This window comes from Anas platyrhynchos, chromosome 5, assembly GCF_047663525.1.
Source record: "Anas platyrhynchos isolate ZD024472 breed Pekin duck chromosome 5, IASCAAS_PekinDuck_T2T, whole genome shotgun sequence".
Taxonomy (NCBI): domain Eukaryota; kingdom Metazoa; phylum Chordata; class Aves; order Anseriformes; family Anatidae; genus Anas; species Anas platyrhynchos.
Genome location: NC_092591.1, coordinates 64,137,531 through 64,163,936, shown reverse-complemented (window position 1 = coordinate 64,163,936; position 26,406 = coordinate 64,137,531). Strand labels below are relative to the sequence as shown.

Sequence of the window (26,406 nt, the reverse complement as noted above, 5' to 3'; positions counted from 1 at the left end):
TTCTGCGTACTCAATGGGCACATCTGTTACAAAACGAGTTACCTATTTCAAATCTGCTGTAATACTAACATCAAAGCAAAAGAGCAATCTCTGAGGCAGTAGCAAAATACATTTACCAGAATCTTGGAAATGCCTCTTAAGCAGAGGCGCTATAGATTTTCTTGATTTTTTCTTTCCCTTAATTCTACATTTAAATATATCTGAAAAATCTAGCATTTACCAAGATTAGAACTAACTTGATGTTAATGGTTAGGATTCCACTATCAGTACTTTAAAAAACAAAACAAAAATAACTTTGTTTCAAAACTGTTCTTATCCAATGAATATGCTACATCTATGCCCCAATATTATAATATCCCATTACACATTATACAGCTAGATTTCAGAATTAATAGAGAAACTGGCCCTCAATTTTGCCACAGGCTTGCAATTTCAGAGTCTCAAATCAAAACTTCACATCATACCTTCTTAAGTGAAATGCCATTTTTCTTGTTTGTCCCCTCACAATGCAGGAAGTAATTATTCTAAGACACTGAAGTTGTGAAAACTCACAGCAAGTTGAACTTCTCTCACTTTGCAGGCATTTAGGCTCATAATTTACTCATTATTGATGCTTTTCACGTAGATTGATAAGGAATAAAACAGAACATAACATGAAGAATGGACACCCACACACCAGATTCTTTGAGAAAAACTGAAAGAACTAGCACAATTTAGCCTATGGAAAATAGGTTTAGAAGACTCTGGAGATATTCAAGGCCTGTCTGGACGCCTACCTGGGTAGCCTGCTCTGAGGAACCTGCTTTGGCAGGGGGGTTGGACCCAATGATCTTTCAAGGTCCCTTCCAACCCCTACAGTTCTGTGATTCTGTGACATAACTATCTTCAAGTATTTAAAAAAAATGCTGCAAAAAGAACTCCAGCCGTACAGCGGGTATGACAAAAAATAGTGAGATGAAATTTCTTCATGAATGATTGATTTTGGACTTTGGGAGAAGTTTTCTAATAGTGAAGCTGCAAAAGAGCTGCTCTGTTTCCTGCGGAAACTCTGGGATGTCTATAGGTCATCTCAGAAAAGATGATAAATTCCTGTATGGAATGACACTAATCTGGTTGAATTATGCAACTGGTTTTGAGCTTTTCCAAATCAGTCGATCTGTAAGGTAACTGACAAACTGCTTGTGACAAAACAGATACACGTATATCTTTCATCAAAATGAAGTTAAGATTCCAGATGGTTTTTACATGTTCTTTTATTATTCATCCTTGCTTCCCTTTTGACCTGATTTCATGTATAGAAATTAATGTGTAAGAGCTAAAAACAAAACAAAGCAAAACAACCAATAATAGTTATACTGCACAACCAGTTTTAAAGAACAGACTAAATTATCTTTTGAATTCTCCACAATCTTTCAGCTGTCTCTAATTACAACCTGTTTACAGATTCAGAAGCAAGAAAAAAAATCCCAAATTCATTAGCTAAATTATTCCCTTTGGGTAATTCATTTAGCATAAGCATAAAAACATGCTTTTTAAATTGAAAGAAAACTAAAGTTTTAGAATATGTAGATGACAAAAAGTTACCAAATACCTCTATTTCTTGACAAGCTGGATTCTAAACCAGATCGCTTGGATTTATTCCACTTTCTATTTGGCCTGTGTGGATAACAGCACGCCTTATGGACAAAGATTTAATCTCTTTTATAAAAAGAAAGAGAAAACAAAACAAAGTAATAGCTTTTGTCCCCATTACCATCACTCCTTATATGTCCATGAGCTTTCCAAATGACATTAGAGAAGGTACCATGGCATCAGACAGCAACTGCTAAGCCTTGACCTAAGGGCTGGCTCATGACCAAGCCCTCTGACCTTAAATAGAGTCTGGATAATCCTACGCACCTCTCTGACTGCCAGAACCAGTTGTTCCCTCATGGGCTATGTCTTCAAAACTAATTTGATAATAAGGCTTTATGTACCTTCTTGATTTGGGATAAAACAAACAGACAAAAAAAACTATCACACTAGTAGCAGGTAAATTTAACAGCATAATTCAGTTTTATGCATGAGTCATACACCCTATTTCTATGAGGTTTCTCTAACCACCCTCATTGTAGGAATACGGAGGCACTGACAATGTGAGAAAATATCTGAGATGTCTAACCTTCCTGTACAAGTAGAAAGCTTTGACACATGGTATCTCTATTACCTTTCTCTTAGGCTGGAAACAATTCATCTTTCAGTTATTTTAGGTGTAAATGAATACAATGAGAGGACTTAGCAGTAAAATTAACTAACATGCAAGATAATGCTGGATTTTTTTAAACTTCCAGTAATAATTAAAGTATTTTGATGGCTACACTTGACTGCTAATTTATAATTAACTTCAGGTGCTTCTTTGATCTTGCTGATACATTTTTTTCCATTTTCTTATCAAGAGTCTCCATACAGTCTGTAATTACACTTCTTAGTGTGGCAATGACTTTGAATAAGTAGATGCATTACTACGTGCTTTGGGAAAATATCATTTGAGCTAAAGCAAGCTCTTACCACTGAGCTGGAGTATCATCTGAAGCACTGCTGATTAAAAACATAATATTATATAAACTCATAATAGATTTGCCATCAAAATAAAACAACAATTCTCAAGGTAATAAATGACAAGAACAATAAAGTTAGAACCTTCCCAACAAATATTAAGGCATTCAGAGAATTAACATCACAAAACTACAAAATACAAGTAACATGTTTGATATTTGTTTAGGCCTCTTTCTCTAAAGAGGAAGATAGTGCATTTTTTTCTAAATAATGAAATAGTGAACTAAAACATTTTTTTAAGTGTTAAAAGCTCTTATAACACAGCGATATAGTCTAACCTACCTGAAGCAACAAATACATACATAATGCAACAGTGCAGGGCAGTATAACTCATTTCCTCAGCTAAAGGAACAATCTGTAATTCTCAGAAGACAAACTCTTATCTCATATTTTTAACACATAAATAAGACATGCACCAGCAACAAGATAATTGAGATCCTCATGTTAACCACTTTTTGCCTGTGAAATGTTGGACAAAAACTGCCATGGAGGTGCTAGGGGCAGTTCTGCGAACACAGCAGTCTACACCTACAAATTGGGACCGGTATGACTTCTCCAGTCAGGACATGTGTTTTTCACCAATACACTGCTACAAAGCTCAATAATGACCACAATGATAATGACTGATATAAAATATACTTTACACAACATTTCTTTCTACAAGCAAAGTCTGACTGCTACAGAACAGTTCCTGCAACCTCAACAGCTCACAACACAGATGACTACGCACGCACAAACATGACTGGCTAGTCAGAAAGGATAAGGGGGAGGTTAGTATTACTGTAACTATACAGTTACCTTGGTACAACCTTCTCGTGAATAAAGGTTAAGATGATTAAATTGTCACATGTGTTTTGTGGTATCATTTCACAAACTCATCTTTTTTAATTCATTGCTAAACAACTTAGCAGCATGGCTACATGCAAATCCTGACATACTGCCCAATTATTTTTTCAACTTAAACGACCTCCCTGCTTTAGGGCTTCCTTCCTTCAAATCAATGAGTGTGACAGCACTTGAAAAACCCATGAACCTCTGGGCTCTGAAAAAAGGGTAACATCAAGATGCATGTCATTTGTGTGTTCATACTGAACAATATCAGTATCCATCCTGCCCAACCTCTCCTACCAGGTTCTGAGAGACACTGCAGAGACAAGACTTCACAGCATTAGCTGTCAAGTTCCTTTCTGAAAGGAAGAAACACGTCTGATACACTAGCACTAGCTCCCTTCCACTTCTGCCTCCTTCACAGTAAAAATAGAAGTAAACTAAAAAACAAGGAAGGAGTCAGAGAGAAACAGCTCAATTTTGCTTAATCATTGTCTGGATTGCTCCCATTTATTGTGGCTCCCCAAAATAGTCACAGAATCGTGGTCAAGAAGTACTACTTGATGAAAAATAAAAATACTTCAATGAACCTGGGCTCAGTTCAGCAAAACACTCCAGGATACGCTTTTGGCTCACTGAGGACAATGGGTATCAAACACATACCTGAAGTCCTATATGTATGGATATACATAGCTCCTCATAGCAAGTAGCTAAGTGCATTTTCCTGTGAGCTGCACTGGCTCATTTACTCTTCTTATCCAACACAGTCATTCTCTGAAATTGGAAAGAAAAGTTGGTCCTTGAATCTACCTAATTTATAGTTTGAGTAAGTGCACCTCCTGTTCTTTTGGGTGAACAGACCTAATAAAAATGGTATCTTTATATATCTATTAATAAGGTATCTGTAAAGAAATACCACTTACAAAAAGAACTGATAAAAACTTTCCTCTATCCCAAGGACTCCAGATCAAAACTATACAGAGAAAACCTGTTAAAAGAGAAAAAGATCAAGTCTAAACCTGTTAGGCAAATGAAACTAGCCAATAGGAAAATGATAAAATACTGGAAGAACTATTATAAAAATACATCTCAAACTCTCAGCTAGATGAATACATATTTTAATACTGCTTGATGAAGTGTGCTGTCTCTCAGTTCTCTTCTATTACTTAGTATGTATAATGAAATTATTTTCAGGAATAAATCTGTTCACCCAAGTGTTCATTTTTCATTGGCATGCACATCCTAACAGTTCATCTTTGTTGTATGAAGGAAATTTGTTTTATTCACCAAAGTTTGGAGCTGGAACCTAGTGCTTTATTTAATGCCATATTATACATGTAGAAGCAGTTTCCCCATCATTCTTATATACTGGCCCCTAGTCTCTTTACCAAAGAAGGTACTGGTGATGGTAGACAGCAGCCCTTTTTGCTGCATCCTACCATTTGCTTGTCCCATAACTTTTAATCTTTGGAAACTTTTATCTGTTCCCTAGCAGAAAGTATGCAGCCCAAGAAAACCTGCTATTAGAAATGCCCTTTTTCCAGAGTCTAATCAGGAATATCTTTTATCAAGTTGTGTGTGACCATTACCTCGATATAAAATAATTGTAGTAATACCTTAAGTTTATAATATTTCAATACTGATAGTTTAATAAATATACATTTTATTATAGTAATTTTAATAATTTAATCATTTTAAATTGTGTTAATTTTTCTTTTATTTCCATAAAATATGTTGATTCCTTATCAAATGCAAACAGGTATGATTTAGCAGTTAATGACCTAGGCCATAGTCATTCTTCACGATTAGGCCTTATATTTTAAAGAGCAAAGGAGTGTGGTCCTCATGGGCACGTATTTTTAACACAACCCTTAGGAAAATTAGGCCCATTAAACCAATGTATAATGTCTAAGTTAATAATGTAATGCATACATGTAATGCATACAAGTCTTTTGTAAAAAAAAAAAAAAAAGTACATGAAGAACAAGCACATGCACATCTGCTATTTGCAAATCACCTACTTATTTCACGTGTTTTGTTTTTGTTTGTCTGTCTGTTTGTTCTTATTATTACTACTGTTATTCTACTGTTATTCTCATGCTCCTTGTATCACCTAAATAAACTGCCTCTACCAGGAAAACTTTATCCAATTATGTCTGCTGGCCCCAGCAGAAAAACATCTCACTTCCATGGAGTGGAAAGATCAAGCAATCAGTTCTACTTACTAAAACATCATCCCTCTCACCTTCATCCATCACTAGCCTTACAGTAACTTTCCTTGCAGTGGGCCAACCACCACTGGGAGCTTTCATTATCATAAACACATACCATGCTTTGCATAAATATTGCCAACCACAGACCTAGTTTCCTAGTAACTTATTAGGCATGTCATGTTAGCTAATCTGCCATAAAATATTATCCCCTACAGGGATTAAAAGAAAGACATGTTACTGCTGTGAAAGTATGAACAAGAAAAGTAGTGATTCCCTGACAGGCCTGAATGGCTTTTGTACGTTCAGCAACAATAATGTATGGAAAGCAGAGCCTCTATGCACTACTTGAGCTAGAATATGGCAGTCTATCACATTAAAAATGTCTGTGTCTCTAGACAGCAAATGTAAGTACTTTACCCTCCTGCTTCCAATCTCAAAGCCAAGCAAAAGGCTTGGTTGTAAAACACTGGACTTCATTTGGGGTAAGACTGGACACAAAGTTGAATAAGCACAAAACTATTCAGAAACACTTCTGGATTTCTGTGTCTTGTATTTCTTCTACTGACGTTAGTAAATCCCTTGTATGTGTCAGCTATCTAAATATATTTTAATCTATAAAATTCACTGAACACCATGGCATTTCCATTTCTTATCTATTAATAAGGATAGTAGAAGAATTGAAGTATACAGGGCAAGTTCTTCTTCTGGCAGACTCTGGCTATTAGGGAGAGTAACACTTATTTAATGATATGGCTATATGAACTACTAGCTATTTTCACAGTTTAACTGCCAGAATGAGTAAACCAGATACTTTTGAAGAAGGAATTAAAGGTCCATTTGCTGAGCTGAAGGCACTTAGTATTCCTGCCATATAATATCTTATTAGAAAGACCGGTAAAGGATAACAATTGTTAGACACTGTTCTTATTTCAAAGTTTGATCTGTTATAAATACTTCAAGTTACTTTTCTGTCTCAAAAGACTTTGAAGTTACAAAGATTCTGTCAGAGACAATAATGATATATCTTCCAAATACCAAAGTCACTTATGAACCTGAAAGGTAGAAGGTTATGTGACATGGGAGACTGACATCACAAATGTTTCCTGTATGAAGTACGGTTCCATTTGGGATGGATCTTTTAGTCAAACAGGGCAATCAGAGTGATAGTGCTGTTACCACATCACCCCACTGTTTGAATAATTTCTAACAACGTAAAATTTCTGCCCCCCAGTGTTATCACCCAGCAAGGCTTGGAATAACTTGAACATCTACTGACACTAATCTCAATTATAATAACCTCAGTGAGGATCCCTCAGAATTGTTTCATTTGTTTGGTTGATTTTTAATCTATTAGTGAGGTTACCCATTCATTCCAAGTCATTTCAGCCATTTAACTGAGGCATGCAAGTTGAGGATGCAGCCCGAGCTAGAGTGTCCTTCTACAAGATAAGTTTGCAGTGCTACAGGCTACAAAAATGCTGATAAAAAATGTATCTGTATTCTGCTTGGTGATGTACATTTACACCTCTCATTGAAACCAAACATCTCAGATAAGGCATGCAATATACCAAGCAGTTTCTTCCTACCCTTTGAATATACTACTACTACTACTACTAATAAATTACTATTGTCATTTTGTAGGGCTTGCTTTTGAATCTTCTTCCTTGCAAGCAGGGCAGGTGTGCAGAATGCCTGAGGGAATGCAGAGGTCCTCTCTGCACATTACGTTATTTCTGGAGGTAAAATATATGATTTTGCCTTAGGATATCCATGCATAACTCAGCCTCCTCTGTGCTTCTACCATGCCTCCTCACATGTCTAACTCCTACACATTTCTGGAATCTGCTTGGTTTGAGTGAGCTCCTTTTTGGTCCTCTCTAACAGATCACAGAGAGCAGAGATAATGCATCACTCTTGTAAATTAATTACATTAACAGATAAAGAGTGGAATGATATCAAGAAGCATGCATGTACCTCACTCTGAAATCACCTAAGCCAAGAGACGCTTTCCTTGCACAAATGGAGTCTCTGTTCCTGAAAAAGCCTTAGGCAAAGCCTGCTCAAACTGCTGGGTCCCCTTGTATGTACTCAGTGGCTGCCTTATTTATGAAGTCAGTTGGCAAACAGTGGCAGCTCAGCAGCGCTGGGAACGCTCCATGCAGTCGCTTTTTTACACCCTGTAGCCTCTGGTTCCACTCTCAGTGTTAGCGTTGCTATTCTGTGTTCCTGCTTCCTTATGATTGCCTCTCTACCCACACCACCAAATCAGCACGTACCAGATCACAGGATTTATTTTTAAAATCCTTTCAAAACTACACTCACCTTGCAAGAAATAATCCTGCTCTGGTCATTGAATATCCAGGCTGATCTTTGTATACATGTGGCCAGGCAAGAGAACGTGATTACTTCAACCAGGAGATCCTCACATGCTCTAAAGCTGTGAGACCACATCTGGTCAGTCTGCTTCTGCCAAACCAACCATTTGTTACATGTAACTACTGTTTTAAGGGGCACTCTACAACTTTGCTTCTGAAATTTAGCATTTTACCTTTTCCAGATAAGAATTTATGTTATAAAATGTAACATCAAAAATGCACTTTCCTTTCAGGCCAGATTCCTGCATTTAGTGCATAATTTACCACTGTAATAGCACTACTTAGTTTTCCTGAGCGCCAGGGAAAGAAAGCACAAATGGTAAGAATGCTAGTGTAGCTAGTAAAACAATTAACAATAAACAATAGTGTGGCACAATTTATCTACTTTAGTAGGAGAAAGCATGGGCGGGGGGGAGAGGGGGAGGATTATGATTTAATACTTGCCAAATGGTGACTCTTTTGTTTTTTATCCTAAGGCTTTTCTTACATTGCAAGAGACTTTTACAAGGTGAGACAGGATCTTTAGTCAAACTTTAACTACAGGACATCAAACTACAAGCTGAGGAAAACGGAGAAATTACATGACAACACTACCAATTCTTTTTGCAAAAGACCTGAAGAATCTCATTTCAAATGAGATGTCAATCCTGTAATTAGCAATTCAGTCAGCATTAATTGTGTGTATCTTACTTCACATCTATCACTGTCATTTTCATGTACTCAGGATGTTTTATAGAACCTGATTTGTAAACAATACACAAATGTTTAATCCACTTTGAATTGAAATTGTCAAACATCTAGCAAAATCTGGTCAATAGAGATAACTGTGTGAGATTGTGTTTTGGTTCGTAAGTAGGAAAAGGAATGTTTTGCTAATTGTTTCTGTACATAGACTTTTAAAATTCTAGTAGGTCCTATGGGAAAACAAGCGTGTATTAATTGCCAAAACATTGTAACCAACCTGTAACACTTACTTACTTGTCAAGAATAAAAAACAAATATTGAAAAAACAGGAGTATCAATTTGAATCGGTCAAAACTCATTCAAGCAATTCATACTTTATGAAGCAGTATCTGTTCTTGATTTAAGGTGTTTCCAGGGAAGCATAATCCATGGCAATCCTTGGTAAATGTAGGTCCAATTAGTAAAAATATTTAATCTTCTGATTCTCAATTTGTCAGTTTCAAATGTCAGAACTTTATTTTTGTCTAACAGACTTTGGGAAGCCCTCCATAGGAAAATTTTATTTCTTATATATTATGAGACTATTATATTTTTCATACAATTATAATAGAACCACCCTTTTACCTTTCATTGGATAGGTTAAGTAACTGGAACTCTTCCTTTTCAATACTTTTTTTTCCAAAGCTTTAAATAACCTGCTGGCTCTTCTCACTGATGATCAACAATCTTGTTGAATTGTGAACATTAGTCTTCCACTGGGAGACCTCTGAAAGTGCCAAATAGAACTCCTACTTAATATTCTCAGGATGACATGAAAACCTTTGCTGCACATTATATTCTCTCTCTCCTATAGACTAACTACTACTGAATCAAAATTAATTGTTCAGATATTGTTTGTGTGCCAGTTAAATATTACACTTAATATGGGCAGAAGGTTCCTTCGGTATGTCTCTCACTGTGAGATTAAGGAACACTGAAGCACAATGAACATCAGAATTTTTTCCATGTGGCTAAAAGAATGTCATGAAACTAAATAAATCACAAAACGTGACCCTGCCTTCAGTCTGTCTCCTCTGGAGAACTCAGCCCAGACCACGTTCTGTAACTCTTATGTGAAGCTGCCAAAATGCAAATTCCAAACTGGCTGCTGGCTTTCCTTTCACTTGAAATCATATTTAATCTAAAAAGCATATACATTGTACAGCTTAGACACTGGTTTGCGTAGATTTCAGGACTACAAGTCAATTAAGAGTTTTTAATAATCTTTCTTTTGTGATAAAAAATGATATTTAGATATAAAAGTTGCCAGAAACAGAGGGGCATCTTTTCCTTTTAATATGTGTTATCATTTTTCAATATCTTTCCTTACCCTGAGTCTGAGACTTGCAGTCCACCAGATCGGAAACTGTTGAGTACTCAAAGATCACTGGCCTCAAAGACAGTATGAAGCTGACGCCCCTCATTGGTCCATTAAGCCCCGAGACTCGTATTTTATTAGGTATATGTTTTCTTTTGAAACTCTAGCAGATATGCAAAGACTAAAAGCTTTACTGTGGTTCTGTGATTCTGTGATTATACCTGCTGAAAGCATGAGGAATGTACAGTATTATTGAACACCATTGTTATTGCAGTGGTTCATAAAAGGAAGAGGACACTCCCCACAGAGTCCATGTCTAGAATTTTTCAGTCCAAAACTCTGTACTCTTTACATGCATATAAAATTTTCTCTCGATGAAATGGTCAGTACAGTACAAATGAAATTAACCTAAGTGGGAGACTAGGAAACAGATCAAAGCATGTGACACAAAATTAGAACAAAAATGCACATTCACACACACACACACAAAAACACACTAAGATTTGAAAAGAAATGGCTACAGCCAAAAGTATCCAGCTTCCGCTAAGCCTGACAACTTAAAGACTTTCTGTCTTACCTGCATCTGCAAAGCATGTTTCACATCAATATGAGTGGTTCTGTGGTATTTCTCCAAAGAGTCTGTTCTTTGCAGAGCAATCTCCTCTACCATGCACAGAGACAGAAGATTAAAAAGAATAGGAGAGATCAGAAGATTCCTCTACAAAGGGATACAAACTATCCACACTGACATCTTAAGTTAAATTCACGTATATTCTGTGGCAAAAGTTATGGAAAATATACCTTTGAATGAGTAAAAAGTTTATTTATCTTCCCAACTAACGGATAGAAACACATTCATTTTACTTGTATGTGCATATCAGAATGCACAGGATATACCTTACACTGGTTTCTACTGTAACCTATAAATAATGCTTTATCTACAAAATTCACTATGAGCTTGGAAATTAATTTTAAAATATAGAAAAAATAATGGAGGAGATTGCTGTGTTGAGGAACAAAATCCAAAAGGCAAATGAAATTTTGGTATTTTGAGAACTTATGGTTGACATTCATGGGAAACAAGATTTACCAGAATTAGTAATTTACTGTGCGTATTTTTTTCCATTGGAGGTAATATGGCCAAACAAAATGGCTTAGGCTTCATTGGGGCCCCTGTTGTACTAAAATTTGCAGTCACTGCTTATGAACATATTTAAGAATGTGTTTGGCTTCCAGCATGGTTAATCTTATTACTTTCAATGGAACTATTCACATAGTTCAATTAGGCTTGCTGAATGAAAGTATGTTTACACAAAGTAATAGGAAAGAAAATCAGTGCCTTCCAGAGCATCAATTGTTCACAAAACAGACTCATTAAATTAGTATTTTGCTGATACTGCTTTTGCAATTGGCTGATCTTAAAGAGCCATGCAGCAATCTACCCACCAGTGCTTAAAGCTACCTATCATCATTTTTTTATTTTTTATTTTTTTATTTGCAAAAGAACACTTTTTGCTCAGTTACACTATGACTGGATTCCCAGCATATAACCTATTTCTCACGTTGGCTTCTTTCATGTAGAGGAATTAGCTCTCTCATGTTTTGTGTGCATTAGAAAACATTCTGCAGTGACACAGGACACCTTTTTCAGGAAAGACAGTATTTACTAACTACTTAGAATACAAAGTCTCAAGGTCCCTAGTTTGGGATAGGTAAGCAAACAGTGTACCATAGCATATGGTATCTGGAAACATTGTTCTCTTCCAATCAAATCAACTCCAGAAGAACAGGCTGAAATGCAGAGTTTTTCTGTGTTCTGCAACCCTTAAGAGAAAATGCTCACCCAGTCATGGTATGCCTGTTGTATGGCCATGGTAACACTGCTCTGCTTGGAATCTGCTCATCAGCTTCAGTTTCTTGGAAGTTCGTTTGGAATCACCTTTCTGACAAACAGCTTGAAAGAAATAACTACCTTTGGTCCTATTAAGACACAAAGCAAAAATAAATGAGGAACAGTATAAGTTACATTTTACATAAAAAATAATGCAGGGATTGACTGCTTCCTCTACAGCTGTCATCCCCTCTTCAGTAATTTCTATTTCTTTGATTGTATTATAGTGAAATTCTGTCCTTCTGAAATTAATGGCACTTTAAAGGAGTGAAGACTTAACACAGTCATTCCCTCCACCCCCACAGACTGCCTGGCCATGCATGTTACTGAATGAAAAGTCTGGAACACGCGTTTTTCGCACTGACATGCCAGGATCCACCAGCACAACTGTGTTGTCACCTCCAGCTAGGCTTCAACCCATCCCCTCCAAAATTAGAAAAGCAGGTTTTGTTCTGATTTGGGTTAGAAAACATGCTATTCCAAAAATGGCAAAAACAGTGTCTTTACATTGCTCATCTCAGATGTCTGACTTCTGTATGTCTTGAGTCACAGTTTAGAGTTTATCTGGGCCGAGATACCCCACTTCCTTTTAAGATATTTTTCCTCATCTTCAGACAGTCTGGGATCTTATACTGCAGTCAGAAATGCCAGAACATAGCTAGAAATTTCTTCAACATCACAATGAGATTCCTGTATGTTACTGTCCATCTTTAAGACAAGAAAGATTGCATTCTCATACAGGAATTAGTAGAAGGCGTGTAAATTAATTTACCTACAATATAATGTGAAAGTGTATTTTGGGGTATGCACAGAACATGCAGATATCCAAGATTTAACCACAGCGTACCGAAATATCTAATTTTTCATCATGAAAGGAATAATAGAAATCCACTTAGCCAAATTCTTCCTTAAGTTCAGATTGAATTCCAAGAGAAAAATATTGATGTTGTGCTTTAAGTTTAAAGACTGCTTCCCAAGGAACTAGAAGATTCACCTAAAAAATTAAAGTGGACAACAAGCAATGAAAATATCCATATATTTTTTTAAATATCCAATTTCTAGCAACTAGTTTACATGGATGCTGCAATATTAATAACCCAGTCTTGCAAATACCATTGAACCATGTTCCACACTGCTTTGCAACACTTCTGCTTCAACAACCTTGTCTATCTAAACTAATGTTGAAATGGGAGCTCACAAAAAAAACTCTTTCAAAGTAGTTTGTGATTAGCTTTTGTTTTCGGCTTTACAAACAACTACAATAGCAGATGGAAGATTACTAAAGAGTAGAAAAGAATGAATTTTCCATGTCATTATCTTTCAGAGATGAGAAGTAAAAAACAACACCTATTCCATTACATGTCTGGCACAAGGGGCTCCTGTCTTTGGGCCAGATGTGATCTGCTTTTTAAAGAAAAGTGGAAATTTAATTAGTACATACTGTGGAGAGACTGACCTTACATTCATGTGAGTTTTCATTAAAGTTGCTATATAAAGCAATTGATACGTTGCAGGCTGCAGCTGTCAGCTTCAAGAGCTACTTTTGAAAGCCCTAAAAAAGAATTAATTGCACAGTAATGTTTGCAGCACTATGATTAGCGCAGCTTGCAGTTCCACTGCAAAAATAACCATTTAATTACCAGCAGGCAAAAGAGGCAGTTCACACAGACTCTGGGTCAAATTCTACAAAGTGTTAAGTACCCACCATTCCTATTAATTTTGGAGAATCTTGCCAGAATTTATCACCTCCTAGGATCTTACCCAGTAAAAGTAATTAACAAACTGCAAATACTTTCTCCTGAAGTTTCAGATACTCAGCCATACCTGTGGTGGGGCACTTTGACTAGGTCATTTCATTAAAAAAAAAATTAAAAATTGTGTACTTTAAAAAAAAAAAAAAAGTTTACTTTTTAAAAGTAAAATGATTAAAAAAAAATGTTTACCTGCAGACTAGAGTCTGCAGGTCTCTAGTTACAAATGCACTATTATTTTTCAGCAATGACACTGACATATATGTTGTTTATGTCCTTCATTATGCAAAATGACTCAAGAGGATTTAAAAAAAAAAAAAGAACTGTGTACAGAGCATTTGCCAGTTCATCTCCTGTTACAATTAAATTCATAGCTTTAAGAATAGAGAACTATTTCTTGATCTGACAGGTAGCAGAACAAGCACCTGTATTTTAGGTGTTGTCTGTCATGTTTTATCTGAGGTAGACATTTACATACTTCAACAACGCCAAGAACAAAAGCTTCCAAATTCACATAGAAAATGGAAGCTTTCATTAATCACTGATTAACTAGGAAACAATCCAGAATAGCAGCTTGCTCTAAGAGCTTGATACCAACTGAACATCCCTCAATAGACCTCTAATATATCTGAGAACATTGTGTACTTCCATTAAAAAATTCAGAAGCAGAAACTAAAAAAAAAAAAAGAGATTGCAATAATGAATAATTATTTGCTATTACTGCCTATGAGTTAATATACTAATGGATCTCTGCTCATTCCACACTTGTAAGCTAACTGATTGTTAATGCATGTTTTTATGTGGTAACATTACTCAAACTCCAGAACACGACATTACTCTGAGCAAGCAGGCTCTGATACTTTGCTCAGTAAAAATACTGAAGTGTAGAATAAATGCTACCTCATTGTTTTGTTAGGTCAGAGGTTGGACTTGATGATCTTGAGGTCTCTTCCAACCTAGAAATTCTGTGATTCTGTGAACACTGCAGTTCTAGTGAAAGCTGTAGTAAAAGCTGCTCTCTTGAACACTGAATTTCTAAATTAGTATGTATACTGTAATTGAATGCAGAAACATGAAAAAAAACCAAAACCAAAACAAAAAACATGCAACTAGATTAATTTATTTTATTCCCCACGCAAAAAGTCTCACAAGAGATGGAATAATCACTATTGTCACTGTAAGTCCTTTAGCCTCATGTATAGTGGTCCAGAGTAGTGGCAGATGAGCACAACTCCAGTATATAAGACTGTCTGTACAGGCACAACTGGTATGTACCTTTTACTAGATGCAAAGTGATATTCACCTCTTGAGCAGATCTGTGGCTTCATTCTAATCCAAAGCCTCTTGGACAAACTAAACCACTACCATTGAAAAAGGTTTACAACACCAGCACCAATACTCTCAACACCAGCACTTCACTACTGCCTATTGGTAGCTATGAGCACAAAATGTTAATCTAAAGTTTACCTTCAACCAGAATAGCCTTCAGTATTATCCTTGAAGAACTCTTTTTGTTAACTCGGCTGTCTCCTTTCCATATCCATAAACCAACAGCTGCTTGCACCTCTATGTGCTAGCATATTTTTCTGTACTACATTCTTCTGCACTGCTACTTCACACTCTTCACTTGCATCTACCCAAGTAATAATCGTCAACTACCTGAAGTACAAAACAAACAAAACTGTAGCAGCATTCATGTCTCGCAGACCAATTATAAAAAATATTTCCAAGTAGACACCAATCCAACCAGTATGGCTAGTTTGGCTGATGGATCCAGGTCTGGATTAATGACGATGAGAAACACCTTACAAAGTTTGCACAGAAGTTCTATAAAACAAAGAAAGAATGAGTAAATACAAGCTTATCTGGTACAGCCTATAGCAGGAATTCTAGGGACATTACTTCACTCAGGTGGTAATTTTCACCATTAAAAATGGGTAAAATATATTTGCAAATCACTTTGATTCTGATTATAATGTGGATTATCTCTTGATGTAAAAAAAAGATATGTACACACACACATATCTATATTAATAAAGTTTTCCATATGTGGAGTTTGTGTATCACTCTGCAGGAATAGTTAGATATGAATTGTTGCTTAACTCTTTCCCTAGAACAGACTAGTAGTCTAGAAAAGGAAAGACTAGAGTCCTGTCTTCATCTTCCCATTGCATGGCCTAGTACAGACATGTCCTAATTTCCTGATGTTACAGTCCAAGAATGAATGGGTCATATAGGGAGCCAGGAATGGCTCTGCAGAGAACATGCAGTTTGTCCAGCAGAACTGCTGTTAGTACAGCTTGTGCATCACACACACCTTGTGCTTTAGTTCAAGCCTCACAGGGCAATCCAGCCTATAAAATCGGGAGGAAAACCAACTTCTTCTCCAGTGAGCAGCAAAAATTATTCCAACTGCCAGCAAAATAAACCAGTAAGTTTTTCAGCCTTGCTGCACTTTCCTAATGAAATTACAGCCAGCTCTGCAGGGGCAACTTTGTTCTTCAAAGCTTTTTAGAAATATTGAAAAATCTTTATATTCCTCCTGTGGGCAGGAAAGTATTAGTATCTGCCAATTAAAACCATTACAGAAATAAAGATGCAGAGAAGCTTAAGAGCACAGTTCAGATACTGTGAGTGAAAAAGACAGCCCATGCATTCCTGAGCTACAGAACATTTTGTTTCATTCTAACTTCTGCTTTTTTCTTTGCTTTGCTAAGAGCCAGTGCATCTGGTATAAAGACAGGGTTCTCTTCATCTCTTCCCAGTGAAGTCAATGGTAATAAATAGGTAGGGAGATAAAACAAAAGGCTCTAAGCAGCAGCTGGAGCATCAGCGCCGTTTTGCCCATTTTTAAAATTCACAGTCACTTATTTTTATAGTTATTACAATAATGATGATAGGCAACATAAAGATACAATATTAAACTATTTCCTCAGCATTTCTACTCAGTCATTTGTGGGCTTTATGTCTCAAGCCAGAGACTCTAAAATAACATTCTCCTCTCTGGTCTCTCCATTTTCCTTCTCTGCATGTTTATTTTAAGAATGAAGGTACATTTGAGTACCTATATTACACACGTCATCAGCCATCAGAATGATAAACTTTAAAAAAACAGAAGCCAGGATGGTTCAACAATCTGCAAGTCAAAATTATAACTTAGACTTCAGTACTTATCACTCTTATTGTACCTTAAGCGTTGCATCTACACTAATCAGAATATGGATGGTCTCCCGAGTTTTGCAGCATGATAATGACCAGAAGTAACAGCATTAATTGGTGACCCTCTACTTTAACTACCTGGTAAATTGACTGATTAATTGATTATTGTCTATTTTATTGCATTACGGTCACAACCATGATGAGCATTGCTCTGTAGATGTTATGTAATACATTAACATCTAGCAGAAAATACTCCTCACTCTCCTTAATTAGCAAAAACAGGCATAATGTAAACAACAGAAGAGAATAGATTTACTGAGGCCAAAGAGTGGATAATAATTAAGAAGATTCCAAGGCTGATAAACACCAATTCATCAGTGCAGTCTCAGACTATAGGGTTCTCAAGGTATTTTTCTGTTACAATAAGCTACCATCTCCAATCTCACTATCAACAATAATCAGTTAAAAAAAATATAATCCTAGAAATAAATTCTGAAAATGCATTGGGGAAATCTAGCAACATTTATTTACATGCAGCCAAAGTAAATGGTTTATTTCAATCTGCAGTGAGATTGTGTTGTCTTTTTCTGCATAATAGGTTGCACAGCTACAGTAACACTTACATTTCAAACATGAATTGCCTATCTATATTTAGGCTGATTTATGCTGAGAAATGTGCGCTCTGCTTACTCTGAGTGCCATGTTATTGTTTGTATTGCCAAATGTATTTCCTCTCAGGGAAACGGTTTTGTTTGGCTAACAGATATATCCTCATCCTGTTTCTTTGTGTGTGATAGATGACAATGTAATTAATGGATAAACACATAGTGAAGTTTGTGGACCTGTCCCAGGATGCCATAATGTGGAGATACCAAAAGTTTTACTGTATAAATACTTTGAATGCTACTGGAATTCTAGAAATACACTTCACAAATCCCCTCTTTGACCATCCCTGAAAGGATAAACTGTTACAATTATCTAAACAGTAAAAAAAATAAAAAATAAAAAACACTTTGAAATGGGTTTGTTTTCCTTCCTTAACGTGGGGGGTATCCCTCTGAAATGATCCCAATATATTTAATGGGGCTTGACTCCTCTAGTGATTCTCATTTGAATACCTGCAGCTTTGACAACCACATGAAGAAACAGAGGCATCTGTCAAAATTTTCTCAAACTCCAGTTTCGTAGCTTGTCATAAGGCACAATGATCTCAGAAATCTCAACATCTACCCTCAATATCACACAGCAGTATCTAAGATAACATAGAATGAGAGATACTACTGTGTACCTACCAGCTGCAATTACAGCAGGTTTTTTATGGTGATAAAGATAGAGAAAAATCCCTATAAGAAAATCTGTATGAGGAAGAAAAACAGAAGATGCAAGAGAGAAAGATCCAAAGATTAAAAAAAAAAAAAAAAAAAAAAAAAAGTAGAGAAAATGGGAACTACAATATAAAAAACATTATATATAAAGAGCTATAGAGCTATAGAATGGTAGCTGGGGTAGCTTCTTCTCTTTCCTGGATGACAGTAACCCAATTCAGGAAAAGAATATTTATACTGTCTGCAAGGAGAGTGATAGGACTGTAAAGCTTTTGAGGCAGTACAACACTTTGTGTGCCATTTATATCATACTGATAGAGCTAAGGAATCGCAGTCCTTTCAGAGGAAAATCTAAATGTTCATCTTCCAGAGGTGAAAAGGCATCAGTAGAAGTGTTTTCACTAGATGTGAACTTCTGTGGGTCCCCAACGGTACATTTGTATTTACCATTGTTAATTTCTTCTTTTAAGCAAGCAAGTGCTACAAAAAATAAATAAAAAAATCACTGTTACACAATATTCTTGTACCTAGAAAACTAATTACAAACATATTTTTAGCTCTGGAGTAGCAACTCATACAGTCTCCATAAACATTTTTTGCAGTTACCATATTTGAATGTTTCTTCATGCTGTCAACACCTGGTTGTCCTGTTCCTTCTCTCTTTCTCTCTCTCTCGTTCTGTACTGACAAATTCATTACACAAAGCGTCACTCAAAACAACAGAGGGCAGACCTCTTCTACTATCTCCCACTAAATATCTAGACAATCGACTCTGACCAGTCAAGTTTCGGACTTGAAACTGAGATGTTAGTAGCAATTTTAGGCATGTTGAATGTAGTCACTTCTCTCAAAAATACATAAACTCCATAGTAGCTTATTGTGTTTATTTTAGGCTTTTAATCATCTTTTTTTTTTTTTTTTAATTTTTATTTTTTACCGTTACCTTCTAAAAACTGCAGAACACATAGAATCATTACATTATTTGGTAGCTCCACATTCAGAACAGAGATACTGAGTGGGATTAGACACAAAGTGTCTATTTCAAAAATGTTAGAAATCTTGGAGGAGTGTCAGTTTTCTTCAAAATAGAACAAACACGTTCTATTTTTGTGAAGAAAATGTAAATACTTTCCTGCAGGTCAAGCCCCTTTCTGTTCTAGTGCATGGGGTTATTCCTCCACAGGTTCAGGACCACGCGCTTGCCTTTGTTGAATTTCAAGAGGTTCCTCTCTGCTCCTCTCTTCAGCATGCTGAGATCCTCCTGAATGGCAGCACTCTGGGGTATCAGCCACTCACCCAGTTTTGTATCATCAGAAAAATTGCTGAGGAGGTACTCTTCATGGTGGACAACAATTTAACCATGAGCCAGGGCTGTGCCCTTGTGGCCAGGAAGGCCAATGCGGTCCTGGCCTGCATCAGAAGGAGTGTGGACAGCAGGTGGAGAGAAGTGATCCTTGCCCTCTACTCAGCTCTGGTGAGGACACACCTGGCATCTTGTTTGTAGTTCTGGGCTCCCCTGTACAAGAGGGAGCCCAGACATAGCCCATACATAGAACTTGTAGAGAGGGTCCAGCGCAGAGCCACAAAGATGATTATGGGATTGGAGCGTCTGTCTTATGAGAAAAGACTAAGCAATCTGGGCCTGTTTAGCCCAGAGAAGAGGAGTTCTTCCTTCTGACTAGCTTTCGGACACACGTATTAATTATTAATGTGGGGTTCAGTAAGGACTTCTGGAAGAGTCCAGTACATTTCAGAACATAACATTTTCTATAGGGTACATATTAGTAATATATATTCATTACTTTCTTTCAGCCTATATCTGATGTTCTGATCTTTTTCAGAAAATAGAAAGGGTATATTTTGCACACACACACACACACTCATATATGAAATACAAGAACATATCAAATTTTCTTTACCTTCTACCACAAAAAAAAAATAAATAAAATAAAAAAATTTTGAATACCAAATGTTACAAAACAGTTAATTTAGTACTGGCAATTATTTCTAAGTGCCTTATGCCATTTGGAAATAAATTAATTCATTGTTGCACTCCATTATTTCCTCTGCCAGACCATATTTGTTTAACCTGGGAATGGAAAGACCTTTGTAGGTCAAAGGACCTAAACTAGGATCTAGTATACACTAGGGAAATGCTTCAAAGTTCAACAAAAAGCACAAACCTAGTTCTTTTCAGTTTAGCTCTGAGAGAGTTTTCAAAAATAGCATGCATTTCAAAACGTTCATTACCCAACTACATACCCGATTATGTAACATTATTCAGTTTTCTGGGTGCCCAGTCTGTTACACCTGAGAAAGTTTTCAGATCACTGGGTTGATGGTGAAATTTATCACAGGACTCAAAATACCAGTTTCGGAATCCAATAACAGGTAGTCTACATAAGTTGCTACCCCATACCTATAGGAAAAGGTGCAAGAATAAGAACCATTTTAGTTCTCGATCATTCTGGCAAGGTCTGCAAGGGTTTTGTTGCTTATTATCACCTGACATTGAGCCTTGCACAAATATCATACAAGGCATTCTTGCTGTAGCCACTGTCTAATCCCAAAAGATGATGAAGAATTCCATTTGTACAAATACTTATTCTTTAGACAACATGACCCTTGAAGAAAGTGTGGAATTTTGGAAGCACGTCAACGATATGAACAACATAAAATTCTTTGAAGAATGCTAGTGTTATGGGCAATCATCTAACACAAGTTTCAGACTCCCTGAAATATCTAATACTGATCAGTACACACAGGTATATATACTTTATATATATAATATAGGAGTCATAACCTGAGGAAGATCTAGCATTGTTTCTTTCACTGCAGACAGGCAGTCTGAAGGATGATTTATTTCATGCTACATGATGACTTCTGTGGGGCCTCTATTCTTCTCCATACATTAACATTCTGAAATTGTGAAGTAAAATTTCCACAAAGGAAACAGAAAAAGTTTAAAAGCATCAAAAGCTTTATCCACCTGATGGATAAAGCATTAAAAGCAAACTCAAAATTTGGAATAAAGATCGATCAACTATTTTCTAATCCCGTAGCAGAACAAGATTTTTATTAATTATTATGGCAACGTACTCTATTTAGGTGATTATGGCCTGAATGCCTTATGTAGAAAAAAATAAATCACTCAACTTTATATAGACAGTCAAGTCATTCCTTTGAGACTAACAGGGACATTCCTTGCAGCTAACAAAACTGCTGCGTGTGTCTTATTTTGAGGAATTTGCTCTTTATCTCATATTTTATTCATAAAAAGAAAGAAAAAAATGTTTTTGAGCACTAATTGATGCAACACTTCCTGTTTAAATTTCCCAACATCTTGTTCCACCTACTAGCTTGTCACCCAAAAAGTATGGAAAATGCATTTTCCATACAATCTCTGATATACTCTGTAAGCCATAACAGCTGCATCACGAAAGAGGTGAGAAGTATAAAAGTACTATGGCATATTGCATTCTGAAAGCTATATGATACTGTTTATGCTGTTTGTAACTCGAGTTTGATTCTGTCTGTGACTCTTTTTTTTTGCAGGTCAGGAAACAACAACATTCATTTGGTCTCCTACTCGAAGCACATTGATTTGTACAGCTCTGTTTTCAAACACTTCTGCTTTACGATTTTATTATTGTCACCATACTAGAAGAATATTAATTTTGTGACCTCGTTTCATATTAATACTATCTCTTTTTTTCATAGATCTTTTAGTGATAACAAGTAATGAGTGACAGTTTTGAATAACTGAGGCTTCAGTTTAAGCATAGTGCAAAGAAGTGACCGTTCATTTTTTATCTTCAATATGCCTGAACAGTAAGTTATTGAACAAAAGGCCAGATGGTATCAGACTCGGTAGCAGACTCTTTGTTCTAGGCAGCTGTCTTTTGTTACTACACTGACAACATCAATTTACATGAGCATCCAAATGATTACTAAACCACTTCTGTGGAACCGTTTTCTGTGGCAGACATGTACCTGTTTCATTAACTTACACGCTAGTGGCCTGTCACTGCTTTTTCAGACAATGCCATGTAGACATACATGCATGATACAGCAAGACAAATGTTAGCATAAACAACTCCACTGCCCAAATTTACTCTGAGTCTTGTGCTGTTCTACCCTATTTTTATTACTTCCATATAAGCACATTTATTTTTAGTAAGAACGTTTTTATTGTAAGCTTGCCTCACTGTCGTCTTTCATTCCTGTGAACAATGCAATTTACATATACTAATCACTAAAACAAAAATGATAGAATATGGTGTTTGTCTTTCTTGAACAATTAGTCACAGATTATCTGAAGAGGCTGTGTTCACATTTAGGAATGAACAATGAAGCTCAGCAAGGCACAATCTTTCAGAAGGCATTCTCCATGTTGTGATAATGGAGATAAGTAGAAATGCAGATTGCATATACAGAGAGTAGAATAACACAAGCAAAATTAAGAAATGGAAGTTATCAAACATAATAAGTTTTTGCTGTATGTATCAAGGAAACTGTCAGTTCTCTGTGAGGATTGTTTCTTCTCCCTGGCAATGACAATTCAGAAGTCTTTGAGGGTGTGCAGCACCTAAGAATTGGCACTAAAAGCATGCAAGATCAGACAGTACCAGCGTAGTCAGCTGTGTTTTAAATCATGCACCATATTTTTGTGCTACCATTCTCAATTTTATACTTCTGTGTATACAGCTGGTGCATTTTAAAAGTTAGTATTATTTTAGATTAACTATCCTGGGTAAACAAAATATGAAATCAAAAATCTGTTTTCGGACTTGTAACACTCTGAAATACAATCACCTGAATGGAACCCACATCACTAGAAGAAGGTGTGGTCTATGCCACAAAAAGGCTCCTATATCATTTAAGTGATACCTCAGATTTGGTGTAGGAAGTGTACCTGAGAATCCCTTTCTTTACTTTTTGAGGGTTACTGAAGATCTACTCTATGAGATTTTGACATACAGTGGAACAACACCGCAAAAAAAGCTTTTTCTTCTACTGCAGTAGAGAAAAAGTCATAGATGTTTGTAATCCTGATCCATCTTTTTACCCCTAATATGCTCCAACAATGGCTGAGTCCATAGTAGCAATACTGCCAACAAGTCAGCATAAAATCATCTCTGTGGAAAGAGATAATTTGCTGACCTATTATTCTTTTGTTAACGTGATTCATGTTACTGGTGTTGCACACATTATCTTTGGGTAAGCAATATTTCAGTGTTTATAATACCTTTGTCCAAAAGTGTTATTTATTTATTAGAATACCTGTAATGTTAGGCTAAATTTATTAGAAGAGGCAGTATATTTTCTTTTATCAGGTGATAACTACCGGAAAAAAAAAGATGTCAGATCTTCAGATACACACACCCTTTCTCAGATTTGCTTCCTCATTATCTGTTTTATCATGACAGTTAGAAAAGGATGTTACAAGCCTCAATTTCTCAAAGACATTCAAGCTTCAAGTTATTCATTGCTTAATACCAATGACTTTAGTAAAACAGAAACTGTATGGTTTATGACACTTTCAAAAAAGCAAAGAGTATGGAAATAATAGTTGTTAGCTTGCACGCATCTCTTTTACATAAAATATATATTGAGGAAATTATTTCCATGAAATTTAACAGAAAGATTATTTGACATTGAAGCGTTCAATTAGCAGTACCATTTGCCATCTTGCACAAAACAGAACTAATAAAGCATGATTTCTGTAAAATTAGGTTATCCCTATTCATTTTGAAACCACATGATAATTTCTGTGTATTAACTGGGTACATTCTCGTGTTAAGTAAAAAACAAAAACAAACAAACAAAAAAGTTACACTGTTCTCTTATAGATAAAGCTAATTATATGGAAAATTCATTCAACTTCAAGTTTGCGCTGCTTGACTTGATTCAGAAGTAGAAAGAATTGGTTTTATGTTTAGTTTTCTAACTTAAGGAACGAAGATATGCACATACAATTTTTCTCTAAACACCTAAACAAAAGAGCTTTCTTGAGCTTGAGACTGTTGCTATTTAATACGCAAAGGATCTCCATGAACTCAGTGAATCTTAGCATAGACATAAAGATGTCTGTGTGAAGAAATGACAGCAGAAATGGGGCATTACTTCTCCATCCTAGCTTTTACTTATGTGGCTATATTTCTAATTGAATTCTAACATTTTTACGTGGTCCTAATTAACAGCATATCAGTTTTTGGAAGCCATGTCAACAGACAGAAACCCCTGAAAATGAAATATTTTCACTGTCCTTCAGTGTACTCCTGATACTGTATGCATGAAAAACAGTATACATTGGTGTTTTACAAAGGATTTGTGACCTTGTAATTGCACAAATGCACGTTTGTGACTCCAAAGTCTAAGCTGTATTTTCAAAAAGTCGTATTTATTTATGAACATGGTTCAAGAGGTATTTAAGGCACACAAATATGCTGGATACTTGGCAAGACTTTCAAGACTAAACAGTCTATTTCATTCTATATCATTCAAAAGAACTTGAGAATTTGGTTTGTAACCTTTTATACAGCCTGCTACCTAAAATTAGGCATTTAATAAGATAGCTGAGGTAGGAGCTTTAATGGCACGCTGATCAAAATAAATCAGTATCAGAGGAAAGAATGAGGAGGATAAGTGAAGTGGTTAGAAAAAAGCACTCTATGTACCTAACTGCATACCTTTCTTTTAATATATTATGATTACAGTCTTGCTGTTAAGCTACTGATCTAGCAGACATTAAAGGGGATATTAGATGTTTCATTACTTTTTTTTAATTTATTTATTAATATCATTGTAATGCCATACACCTCCTTAGACAAAAGATCAAGACAATTAGAGGATTCTATGTGCATTTCAACAGAAATAGAAAACTTCAAGAAACATAATGGAAACATATTCTTAATGTCATAGAATCATAGAATGGTTTCAGTTGGAAGGGACCTTAAAGATCATCTAATTCCACCCCCCCACCACCACCACCATGGGTAGGGACACCTCCCACCAGAGCACGTTGCTCTGTCAAAGCCCCATCCAACCTGGCCTTGAGCACTTCCAGGGATGGGGCATCTACAGCTTCTCTGGGCAACCTGTTCCAGTATCTCACCACCCTCTGAGTACAGAATTTCTTCCTTACATCCAATGTCATTACTCCTATTCTGAAAGGATGAGATGTTGCTTTGTTCATTTGGAAATTTCAGTCTCAACAGTTCAAAGATATCAGAGAGCCAGAAGAAGAACAGCATGTATCACATTGCTACAAAGATGTGCTTAGAAGTTGTGATGTTGCTTTAATCACTGTATTGTACACTACCCATTCTTCCTCTCCCTTCCTCTTCTGACAACTGTTTTAAATAGACCCTTCTCTTTGTTTGCTCTTTAAGCCAATTTAGTCAGTGTGTATCTAGCTCATATCTCCTTGATAAAACTTTCACATATCATAATCCTTCTGAAAACCTTAAATTCTTAATAAACAAAAATCTCAACAAACATCGGAGCATCCAATATATTTAATAATATATTTAAAAGTTCACCTATTTTTTACTGTTGTTTTTTTTTTTAAACCTATTATTCCAAAATCTAGACATAAGAGAATGTACAACACAGTGCTGCCAGCCAAACAGAGTCTGACCCATGAAGATGGAGTTTCTAAAAAGGAAAAATGAACTGAAAGAGACACCGTTCTTTCATGTCCACTTGCACCCATAGCTTCCAACAAAGGCTTAGGAAGAATAACTAGCCTCTGATGCAAGCTATTTTTAATGCAGCATCTACTCTGAAAAGAAAAATACTATTTGTGAGCATAATTAAAAAATACTAGCTCAACAGATGAGGATGAAAAACTTAGAAAGGTCAGACCAAATGAAAATGGGCTGAATATTAACAGAGGCGAATTTAACAGATTAAAGAAAAACAGAAACACATTACTTTCTTTTTCCTCATTTTTATGCCACTAGATTTTTATTAACACAATACTTCCATTTTCTTTCTGTTGAAACATTCCTATCTTTTCCATGCATGTGAGATTCACGTCTGCCCAGGACTCTCTTGTAATTAACTTTGGCACAACTAACCAACTACTTCTATGATTAGAGTACTACTTAAAATTTTTATTTTGTTATCACCCATGAAGAATTATTATCTATTGGATTTTGAATTTAAGATCTGTAAAAAGAATTTGTAAAAACAGATCCATCTTCTCATTTTTCCTGCTTGCA

At 36.0% G+C, this 26,406-nt stretch overlaps 1 protein-coding gene across 8 annotated transcripts in view; it reads right to left on the bottom strand.

Annotated features, from left to right (window-relative positions):
* The window catches only part of LOC113840964 (uncharacterized), a 180,927-nt gene that overhangs the window by 1,182 nt on the left and 153,339 nt on the right, over nucleotides 1-26,406 (bottom strand). For 3 of the 8 annotated variants that reach the window (XR_011809884.1, XR_011809885.1, XR_011809886.1), the window contains 6 exons: nucleotides 11,896-12,032; nucleotides 10,630-10,715; nucleotides 10,065-10,276; nucleotides 9,320-9,461; nucleotides 7,959-8,102; nucleotides 465-4,197 (listed from right to left, as the gene is read on the bottom strand). The gene's annotated coding sequence lies outside the window, so the exon portion shown is untranslated. The other 5 variants (XR_011809890.1, XR_011809887.1, XR_011809889.1 and 2 more) reach the window with 5 other exon arrangements.